Raw genomic sequence first — 10,644 nt, 5'->3', positions numbered from 1 at the left:
ATCTTGGTGAGTGGCCCTATCCGAGGGCAGGGCTCTCTCCTCATCGTCTGCCCATAGACTGCCAGAAACTGATCAGCCATGTTATATCAATAACGTTCTCACACCAGGTTGTGTAAATTGATCTTTTACAATTTCTCTCGGTGACAGTCTCTGTAACCAACAAGATAAATCATTCCTCCTGTGGCTTTTTTATTGATTGCTGAGACCTGTATAAAAATTACACTGCTCAAGCTGTGAAGTGAACATCCTCATAAAAGAAGACTTTCTATTTACAATCAAAATACGTTTGGTCCAGATCAAGCACAGATTTACTATCCCAGCACCATAAGAGACCAGAATTTCACTGAGGTTCAAAGCACTGACAAAGTAACCCACATAAACTTTTAAAATACGGATGGTGCACTCCAACTTCAAGCAAAAAAGCAAACAAACAAACAAAAAAATATTCCAAGGTTATAAAGTCTTGTTGAAGTAAAGGCAGTCGTAATAGCAAACCATCTGTTAAAAACAATGATGCAGAAGCACAGCAACACAATCAGCTGTTTTTTTCTTTTTTTTGGCAATTGCTTGTACAAACACTAACACAAATTGCTTTCTGATATCATTTTATCATCCATGCAAATATATATTTTTTAAATGGAACAATAAGATTTGAGAGCTACTTACCTCTTCAGAAAAGAAATATCCTACAACTTTGGAAGATCTGGCAGCTGTAATATTATTCTAGAGAAATTGATTTAAGCTGCTGTATAGTATTGGCTTTACTATTTTATTAAAGTAAAAAGTCTACCAGTGTTTGACACAGGCAACCAAATGCATCCATTGTTTTTAGGCAGTATCAACTCCACAACTCCACTTCATGTCATCATTTTAATTCTGCTAAAATAGTCACTAACTTCTGGGGGTTTTAGTATTTAAACTTTATGCTAATATTGCTTATATACACAGTTTAAAAGAGAGTCTTTTGAAGCAGGTGGACTTACACTGAGCAAAACTGTTAAATGTTCAGTCATGAAGCATGATGAAAGAATTAGCAAGTGATTTAGAAGGCTGAAGACCACTGACATTCTGTGGCTTTGGATAAGACACTTACTAGCCAATACCTCGATTTACCCATCTGTAAAAAGGGTATTATACGATCGAGAGGAAAAAGGTCATTCCTACATCATGTTAATTTAAATCAGTAGAGATACACTCAAGCTTAAAGCTCTGGGAAACTGTGAAGTTTAAATCACTGTTTGCAAAGTACTCTCAAACCCTTGATGATGGGACCAACAAGAATGCAAGCTGTTGTTATTATGATTTTTCTGACACAAAAATGAAGGATGCATTCAAGTATTTGATGTTATCAGAAAACTGTGCAGGCACAATTAGTGCTACGTGAGAGAGTGCTGTACCAAGTAGTCCCTCAAAATGAAGTATTTTGTTAAAGGCCCAGCATAGTTCCCATCAGGTCCAAAAAGGTATTTTTTTCTGTTGATAGCAAAATCTGTGGTAGAGCTAAACACCTGTGATGCTGGAGAAGACAGAAAAATCATTCAAAACATTTTGTTTAAAAAAAATTGTGCACATATAAGTAGTTGTTACATGTTTACAACTGTGAAGTTCTAAACCATGCTAATTTATGTAAAATGCTAAAACCATAGGCTGTTATTACCATTCAGAAACTGATGGGTCAGTGTTTGCTACAGAGAGAAACCTCAGAAATAAGATGTTGTGCATTAATCTGAACATTCAGAGTATGAAAATGATGAACTTTTGCTAATGCTATAAATCTGTCCCTAAATGGCAGAAGCACCGCTCTATTTGCTCAGTGAGAAAGATGATTTCTCCACTTAAATGGAAAAGAAGAAAGGCAATGAGATTTTTTATATTTTTTTTTTTAATAAACATGGTTATGACTGCACTCTTGTTGTCTCAAGAGGGATCTGACTTCAGGATGAAATCTGGTGGTACTTTCCATTCACTTCTCTATTCCTCTTCCTCTCTCTTCCCAAGGCATTCTGAAAGGGGAAGAGTTGAAACAGTATTTATTAGAAAAACTTGATTGAGAGAAGTCAGTTCAAGGCCCAGGATCCAAAGACAAAAAAAGGACCAGTACAAACAAAGGATTGCCTGTGGATGGTAAAACTAGTGAAATACAAAACTGATGTTACAGACCATATTTTGTCTATATTTTGGCATACTTTGGCAAAGAACCTGAATTATCCAAAATGGAAGATTTGCTCATCATTACTAGCTTTATTAATATGCTAGTCTCCTGCATCTTAGTGGTAAAATGATGAAGAAGAGCACCAGTGTCACTTGGGATTGAAGGTTTTTGTTTGTTTCCTTTAGGCAAGAATGCAAAATAACTGGAGCTAATTTTTAGCAGCATCCTCTTGATTTCTCTTAATCCTGGACTGTGATGACTCTTCAAGCAGCTCATTGGAAGCAATTGTGGGAAAAAAGCCATTCTCTTTTCAGCTGTTCTTCCAAACCCTAATGAGTTAACAATTGAAATACAGAAAGTTGCTTCAGAGGTCAGGAGAGTATATTCTACACAATGGTCACAGCATTTGAAACCATGACAGCACTATAAATTGACAAACTAAAGCAGAGCACTTGGTGGTCTGAAGTGGAGAAAAGAACATCAGCCGAGAGCAGTAAAAAGACGAGCCATGAAACCACACAGAAAAAAATGAGTGATTTTTTTCAGATCACCTTGTTAGAATTTAGTGTATCGGAGGTCAGACAAGTAGAACAATAATAAGGTCCAAGGTTGAATACCAGTAGGGAAGCTTAACCCAGGAGCTCCAGGTCAACCATAAGTGAATGAGGTAGAACAGTGAAACAGTAGTCACCCGGGAAGGGAATGCACAAAAGTCAGAGGGTTAAAGGGAGGAGCCTGCTGGTTATCAATTAGACTAAGAGAAAACCCAGGCTCAAGCACCTGGGATAGAAAAATAATCCCAGTGTGATGAAAGGAGATTTTCTCTTGTGCATGGTTCTCGTTGTCTGGTTTTCAAGTTTTGAGAAACTCAGAATGTTTTGGAGCTAAAGATCTTAAATCTGTAACAGATGAGAAAATGCAGGCCAGTTGGGTGCATTCTCCCCGTCTTATGTGCATATGACAATGTTTTCATCCCACGCTGGACAGTCTGCTGAGGTAAGGAGGCATAAAAATAAAGTTCTTGTTAAAATATGAACAAACACACGCATGCATGCACGCACACGCACGCACGCACACAAGTATACCCTTGTAAGGGGGTGCTTTCTAACTTCTTTTTTTTGCCTTTACAAAAGTACAGTTCACACTAGTTTTATATTTAACTTATGAGGAGGAATTTCTCCAGATTTGTGAAGAAAATTGCTTCAAGTGATGGAGTAGAAAATATTTAAGTGACATTTTACAATGTAGAGTGTATATATATGTGTTTTTGCAAAATTCCTATACAACTTCCTCTTCCTATGAACATGCCTGACCTAATTTAGTAGGAATTTTGTCATGGATTTCATACAAGCTAGAACAGACCCAAAACAAAATAGATGATGTCTGATACCCCACACTTCAGAGTACATCAAAAATACCCCAAGTGAAGCTAGCCTTAATTACCCACTAATATGGATACATGTTTTTTCTGCTACACAGACTTCCATGTATGGATTGCTGTAAGATACAAACAACTGTGGTATTACCTCCATATGCGTCTGTGTGCATGGGGTGGGGCTGATGGAGGGGTGCGTGCGTGTGTCCCTGAAGCAGAAGTTTCATGCGACATCTACAATATATAGCTGAAATACTATTCAGGCCTTAGAAGCAATATGTATTAAAAGAACAAGGATGTATAACGTCAGCTAAAGTCAAGCTCTAAACGTACTCTGTTTGTAACCCACCACCTTATTTTTCTATTTGTCTAATCTCACATTTCTGAGGAATTGTATGGTCCTGGACTGCTGCTAAAACCAGCAAAACTCTTATAGGCAGAGTAAGTCCCACCAGCTGTAGTGAGGCATACAGTATCCCTACTATCCTCTGATGTGTGCATGCTAATTTTTAAGTTACACAAGACCCATTGTAAAGTTATTGTGATAACTTTTTTAACTCCTTCCCTTTTGCCCCTCGAGAACATCATTAGGGCAGATAAGGCGGGGGCTTGCTGCTGGGCACACAGATATACCCTGCTCCACAGCCAAGCCCTTCCTACCGCCACCAAAGATGCAGGGATTACATCACCAAGTGGAAGCTTTCTGCTTTAAACAGGATGAGTTTTCTGACCTGAAAGTTCCTCCTCCAAAGACTGAAGCAGAGAAACCCAGAGACAAAAAAAAACCAAACTCTTTTCAGCAAATGAATGTCTATGGTGGCTCCTGAAATCTAGCAGGACTGGAGAAAAAATATGGCCTACTTAAAGAAGCTCAGAGAAGGAAGTTTAGGAAAGGAACACATAATTCAAGGACTACAGTTTTGAAGCTTGTGACTGGGTATCATGCTTTTTCGTAAAAATAATTAAATATCAAGCAATGGTCTTGTTGCATATGATGCAGGAAAGAGGTAGTAACTTCTTCACAAATTGATTTAAAGGTATGGTTTGTCCAAAGCAAAAGATAGTTGAGTTTGATTTATTTCTCTCTAAATGGTTCTCTTCTTTTTTTTTTATGTTGTTAGAAAGCTAGATCTAGATCCTGGAAATTATGGGAGATGATGCCAGATGTAAACACGGGAATTAAGAAAAAAAGGATAAAAACATCCCTTGTTTTAAAAGAGGAGATACTTTATGAAATACTCTGCTGAAACATGGGTGGCAATAGCATTTCTTCTGTGTGCAACAGGGGAAGTTGGATTAACTAGCATTAGGATTTAATATGCTTTTCTTAGAGGAAAGTTTATTTCTTTAACTTCACACAAGGGAGGAAAGTAGTGCACCGTTCTGTTTAATGACCATTTTTTCCTTCTTACAGAAAAAGACAGTTTCAAGCTCAAGTTGATAACATCTGTCTTGGATGCTACTCCCAGGAAGACAAGTTATTGTTTGCAGCATCCCCAAATAGTGTTGCATTTATCCTTATGAGTCAGTAAAAGTACTCTGTACGCATTAAAGCTCATATATTTAAGATTTTGATACTTCAAAAAGTCCCAAGTCATCAAGATCAAAGAAATAACTGATGATTTAGTAGAGGCAGTTCCATTAACTGAGCCTGCTGATCCAGCATTACAGTAAACTGAGGTAATAGTGGTAGCTTCACTTGCCAGAAATATGAAACGAAGTATAGGCGAGCAACCTACCAGTTAGATGGATGGAATTATCTGAACCTAAACATACCACAGTCTTGGGGAAGGATTTGGATCCAGTTCAGATACCAAGGGTAGGGTTCAATTTAAGCTAAAGACATCTAAGTCTACATACAGATGTTGACATGTGGGCTAGATGTCCAAGCGTCTGCTGTAGTCTGTGAAGATCCATTTAGAAGAGGTTAGGGAGTGATTCAGCTCACTCTGGTGCAGACATATGATCAGCTGTATTACTCTCCAGACTCAACTGACTGTACTAACTAGATCTCCATTGATATAAAGAGAACTTAGACACCTACTTCATGTGTAGACACCTACACTGTAGGCACCTAAATTTAAGTGTTTGAGCCTATAGATATATATAGACTATAGATATAGTCTATATCTACCCATCGTTAGATAACTAGGTAGGTTAGTTGCAATAGCTGCAAAATCATCTGCATCTGAGATGTTCTTTTCTGTGTTCCCCTGGAAGTCAGTAAGAAAAAATACTCACTTGTAAAGTGAGATTCATCTCATCCTGCAGTAGATACCTGAAATAAGTCAGATGATTTACACCATAAAATGTGTAGTATTTTCCACTGAAAATAACTGAAAACTAGTTCAGATGAAGATATCTACATAATCTCCTTAGGTCCCAGGCATTCACTGAGAGTTGGAGAGATGTAAAGATTTGAAAGAAGATAATGAGGTAGCTTTTAGAACTATTGGTAAGGACCCTCACCCAGAGGAGGAGGGCATCATGGACATTGTATCTGCACTTTAACCAGCAGATGGTGAATGTCTGCTGGAGACTCCCAACAGCAACAACACCGTAAGCCAAGAAGATGAGAAACATAATGCTCAGTGTGATGGGGAAAGGAAACCCAGCAGAGGAACTTGAGGCAATGATCTCATGAGTCTGGAATATTATTATTGCTGTTGTCTTTTCAACAGATATAAGCAGGAAACAACAACAGCTGTGAGTGCTTGGAAGGAAAAAAATCCTCAGTTCTCCAGATAAATTTAAAGTGAGTTGTAGGTAAGTGATGGAGACAGAAGGATGCATCTTAGACATGCATTGCAGAGTTAGCAAAATACAGATATGACCTGGATGTGAGTGATCAGGAATAGGTCTGAGTCACCAATGGCAATAAGCATTACATGTGCAGTAACAGACAGGGAAAAAGTTTAAAGACCATTTGGCTGTTCTGTTCTGGCTCTGCTGAGTTTGAGCTCATGGCTGGACATCCACAAGGATATGTTAGCCGGTAAAGGTGAGGAGTTTGCTTGGACAGAAGGCAGATTTGGCAAAACCAGGCATCTATATGAACCAAAACAGAACTGATAGCTACATTTATGTTTGCAGACAAAATTATCCAAAGATAAGGAAAAAGGGTTAGAAAAAGAGAGAAGGGAATTGGGAAGAGAGTGAGGGGGTCGTCACACACAAGGTGGAGGGAATTTTGGGGTATTTGAAAGAGTATATGAAGAAAATATATTAGAGTGCTAAAATAGCTCAGAGGAGAAAGAGTATAGAAAACTAAAAAAAAAGAAGATGGTCATGTGAAGTTAGACATGAGTGAATTCTGCTCTGGAAGCAGGAAGGATGCCAGATTTTGAGAAGCATGCCAGTGAAGACTGATGGATCAGGAAGTGGTGAAGAAATAATTGGAAGAAGAGGAATCCCAGACAGCCATTATACATGGTTCAAAGGGACATGGTCAAGGAAATGAGGGTTGTTGAGTATACAAGAAGATGTGTAGTGTTTCCTTGCTTACTCACATGTTCATAATGTAGTGGAGACTAAAACATATTTATCTTGTAGGGAAAAAAGCAAAAGAGGACAGACATTCCAAAAACTAAAAGTACATGAACATGAGTTGGGCAAAGGCAATCTGGGGATGCGGTGCGAGTGTTTGCTATGACTTGTGAAATGCTGACTGTTTCTTTGACCTCCTGAAGAAACTGTGTGCCTTCAATAGGAAGCACTCTGTTATTTGATGGATTCACCCCATCAGTGGGAAACCCTCACCAGTCAGATACGGCTGCTCCTGTGGTTGTGGAAGGGAGATTCCCGGCAAGAAATGGCAGATGTAACACTTCAGTTTCCTTGCCCCCAGCAGATTTAGATTCTGCAGGTTTAAAGTGGATCTTCAGCAGTTAAAATGACAATAGACTCTTATCATAGGCATGCCATTAGTTGTGTCTCATTTTCCTGTACAGTTAGAAAAAAATTATGAATTGGTTATGCAGACTTATCAGTTGGTTAGACAGCAAGACAAGTTCTGGTCATCTTGTTGTATCTCTTGTCACATTTTTCCGAGGTAAATGAAGGCCAAAATGGCCGATCACATCTTTGTTAAAGATTCCAAGGTGGACACTGGGAAACTGTGGGTGTAGGAGTTCATTAAAGTAAATCTCTTGTGTTAGTGCAGAGCGGCAGAGTGGACAGATGACCAGCATGATCCAACCTGTCTGTTTTCATAAAACCAGTGAATCTGTGACTATGCTCTCTAAATGGCTCTGATTGCAAAAAAAAAAAAAGTGGCTAAAAGACCACAGTTAAAAATTACAGTACTTGTGTCAGACAGCCCTGTTATTCAACCTTCAGCAAGGAAAAGATGCAAAGCTCTCACTAGGGAAAAAAGGTAGGTATAAATACGATATCAGTTATTATCATGGATGCCTAATTCCCTCTCCTCAGCCATAATAGAAAAGATCAGTTCAGAAGAAAGACTGTGCAGTTTCCAAAGATTTTGCAAAACTGGTGATTCTGAGCAAATCAACACAACTATGCTGTTTCAAATAGCGCTTTTTGCACAATGTTCCTTTGTGGCAGTGCTGGATCAAGTTGATACAATAAGAATTCTATGGGAAATAAAGTTAATGGCACTACCACTAACGTTTCTGAATTCAATACAGAAAGATGTCTAGCAAGTGGGCAGTCAGAAATAAGGGCATTACCTATCCCCTTTCAAAAAGGGACAAAAATATATCCTTAGAAAGTTCAGTTCACTCTGGTGAGGGGGTGGAATGATTTTCACCCTTTTCTCATCAACTAGAATGCTTTTCACAGCCAACAAATCACAAGGTACGGTTAGATATAAGACCACTTCTGTAGGAAAATGTGTTCATGTTAAAAATGAATAGAAATTATAGCAACAGAAGAAAATGAAACTTGCAAGCCTGGAGAAATAAAACAACTTGTTATTTATGATAAACAACAGGGGATTGTTGTAGGTCTGAAGCAATCAAAAGAATCTTGCACCACAAAGCAAATCTGAACAAAAATAATAATAATACTTAGAATTCAGACTTTTCATTTATTGAATTGTTTCTGTATAACAAGCTGTACAGAATAACACAATACATACTAATGCTCTGGAATTAGTAATGAAACAACCTAGTTCTAAAGGAATATATAGAGCTATACAGAACAGAAGGCTGTTATTTTATTGGTTCGCATGCGTCTTTCTCAAATATCCATTGTGTGTACTTTTCTTCTCTGTCCAAAAAGCATTCCTCACATTAGTTTTTAAGAGTGTAGGAGTGGATTTAATGATTAACCGGGAGAAATAACTGCTCGATAATGCATTACTATGTGTGGACCTAACCTGGATCACAGTCTTTTATTTCAGTGGCTTTTCATTTCCCTTTGTTATTATTTTTATGGTATACTCTCCAGTCCAAAATCTGACTTGTTCCACAGCTTTTGATTTGCGCCCTTGTTCACACTTGATACATCTGCTAAAGTCAAAGGAGTGAATATAGCTCTTTTGCAAGCCCAAATCATAAGTCACAAAAAAATCAGTAATCACTGTCAGATTACAGATTTCTCCTTTTTAAAAATTTGCAACCCCCTAATGAACCTTACCCCAGTGTGCTCAAAAAATTCAACATTCCAGTGGTGCACAAGTCAGGACACTATTTGGTCTTATCTCCATGTAAGAAAAAAGCTGTAAGTTTGTCAATGTCATCCACACAACTGAAATTAAAAACAAATTTTTTTTTAAATTCAAGTGCATTTAATACTTGGACTTCCTTGTATCCTTGCAATCAAATAAGAACTTTCCAGAAAGACGTTGTGAAGGCTTTGTCAGGGAAGTATTATTTCTTTTTTTATCCTCAGCTGCAGTGTGAGCACAGAAGGAAGGAACATTTTCCTCCAGAAAGTTTAGTGGAGCTTGTGTGCCCAAAGCAGAAAGATTTTCCTCCTCCTTGAAGATATCCAACACAGCTTAATATCCTTGGAATAGCTGGAGAAAAGGAAGGAATTTCCCTACTGTGTCATTTCAAGTCTGTCAAAATACTTCCTGGCTCTCTCAGGGTGCTGATGATCCCTTCCTAGCAACTACCTTCCCCAGCAAAGTCCTCATCATCCTGTTCAATTATTAAGGAATAAACATATATACACAGCAAATAGATCTTAAAAGCTGATCATATGCAAAACTTTACCTGCATGAGAATCATATCCATAAGTTTAAATAATGAACACCTCTGCAGTATGCAAAGTCTATCTGAACTGACCTTTGAAGCATTGGCATTGCAAAGAGCAAAGGGGACTAAATTCTTTGAACAGATTGTTATAACTTGCTCACATAAGTCTTTCAAAGGCTACTGGACTGCCAAAAAGAGTGTTTTATCCACAAAGATAAGTGAATATGAATATGGAAAGTTAATCACACAATATCAATAAAATGGGGAGAAATTAATGCAATAAGATTACACTTTATCTCAATTTTATTGAAATGAAATCGAAAGATTTTTGTATATGAAAAGAAGGTACACAATGATACTAAAAAAAAAATGTAAAAGCTAGAAGAGGCAGAAATTCTCTACCTACAAAGCATAAGCCATTCACTGGTTGTCTGGAATAAGAAAGAAGAATCAAAAGCTGGATATTTCCGTAAGTGTCTTGTTCATACTTCATTGCACCTTCCTTTGAAGTGTGAGGCTTTGATCACTGTTCACAGGACAGTGGACCAAATGGACTTCCAGTGTGATACAATTTAACATTCCTGTGATCCCAAATGCCACAGGATTCCTTCATGCTAAAAGATATTCAGCATAATGGATAAACTTGTGAGACTTTTCAGGAAGTAACAGTAGATCATTTTGGTCTTTCTCCAAGAACTGTTTTTCTCAGCTGTTGTCCTTCCTTTACATTATTTTTGATGTGAATAAGTCTTTTATCTATTTTTACTGCCCAGGCAAGTAACCTCACAGAAAAGTTTATGGAACTGGCAAATACAGGAGTGCTAGAAAGTTGGTCACAGAGAAGCTAGCAACAGGTGAATGAACACTTCTGGCTCAGAAGTCTGATTTCATCCCCAGTTCGGCAGCAAGATGGATCACCCCTGCGTTTTTTCTCCAGACTTTACCCAAAAGTC

Source organism: Falco biarmicus, chromosome 2 (assembly GCF_023638135.1).
Source record: "Falco biarmicus isolate bFalBia1 chromosome 2, bFalBia1.pri, whole genome shotgun sequence".
Classification (NCBI taxonomy): Eukaryota; Metazoa; Chordata; class Aves; order Falconiformes; family Falconidae; genus Falco; species Falco biarmicus.
The sequence above is the reverse complement of the archived record's forward strand: the minus strand, read 5'-3'. Positions refer to the sequence as shown.